This window comes from Mus caroli, unplaced genomic scaffold (assembly GCF_978045245.1).
Source record: "Mus caroli unplaced genomic scaffold, Mus_caroli_1 scaffold_5, whole genome shotgun sequence".
Lineage (NCBI taxonomy): Eukaryota > Metazoa > Chordata > Mammalia > Rodentia > Muridae > Mus > Mus caroli.
In genome coordinates this window covers 46,332,586-46,334,045 of record NW_028227260.1, presented here as the reverse complement: position 1 = coordinate 46,334,045, position 1,460 = coordinate 46,332,586, and positions in this window count along the sequence as shown.

Below are 1,460 nucleotides of genomic sequence, written 5' to 3'. Positions count from 1 at the left end.
TTCATCCTCCCAATTCTCCCTCTGCTGCAATCTAAACTTTAAAATATATAAAGCTTACATGACTACTTTCAATTATCATTTTAATTTTGGAAAGTCATCATATAAATTTGAGTTTAGAAAGGGCTCAGAACATTTATGGAGAAAATGTAGAAGAATTGAGCATTTCAGGCTTATCCAAAGGGAATAAAATAAATTAGGAGCAATAAAAATGGATCTTCAAGATGAGAGGTTGATAATTCTACTAAATTTATAAAGTTCACACAATATTATAAAACTAATATTTGGGCCAAAGTATTATTCTATAGGATATTAAGATGCTCAAACTATGTTTAGACTATATTGTGACTGATATGAGGTAAGTTCATGGCCTTATAATGATACAGTCAATAATATATTGTTTCCCATACATATATAAAGTATTGTTTTTTATAATTCTGTCAAGAACATTAAAGGAGGGGCTGGTGAGATGGCTCAGTGAGCAAGAGCACCGACTGCTCTTCCGAAGGTCCTGAGTCCAAATCCCAGCAACCACATGGTGGCTCACAACCATCTGTAAGGAGATCTGCTGCCCTCTTCTGGAGTGTCTGAAGACAGCTACAGTGTACTTACATATAATAAATAAATAAATCTTTAAAAAAATTAAAGGTAATATTTCTATATATCTATGGTTATACACTAGTGAAGATTTCACATTTGAGACAGTGTCTGGCATTACATTTCTTATTAGTTATTTGTGATTTTCTATTTTTGTTCTCATTGACACATCTGGCTTTTGAACTATCAGACAAGTGTGCTAAAGGGAAAGTTATAGAAATATTTCTCATGCATTTCCTAAGTACTTGCTGCTGCTGATTATATGGTCCTGAAAAACTTCCATATTCCTTTCTGTCAAAATAGCTATTTTTCTATCAGACAGGGATCAATTGAATAAATCTTGTCAATTACTTTATACATTATCTCCTACTACATGTTCTTCGAGCCTGAGAAGAAAAACACACAGTGGTTTTTAGAGACCAAATGAATGTGTTGTGATATGAACATGGGCTAAGATTCCATCTCTCACCTAGTTTCACTGAGCTCTTACTTTGACTAGTAGAGAACAACATTGGTCCGAATTCTTAGACAATATCACAAATTCTAGGCACATAGCTACTCACTAGACAGAGTATGGTTTTCTTTGTATAATGCAGAGTCAATTATTTTAAAAACTGCATATTTCATTAAGAAAATAGTGCCAGAATTTAATGATCTAAGCCTATGAACACATTCTATGGTACTCCTCAGAGATAATAATTTGCCCCATCATCTGAAAAGCCTTGAACAGATTTACACTGGAATATCAGAAGAAGAGAGTCAATAATTAAAGAGTCAAGTTCAACTTCAGAATTGACTCAGACTTTTGCTACATTTGCTATCAGTCATCAACTTATTATAGAAACTGCAATAATTAGCATTTATGC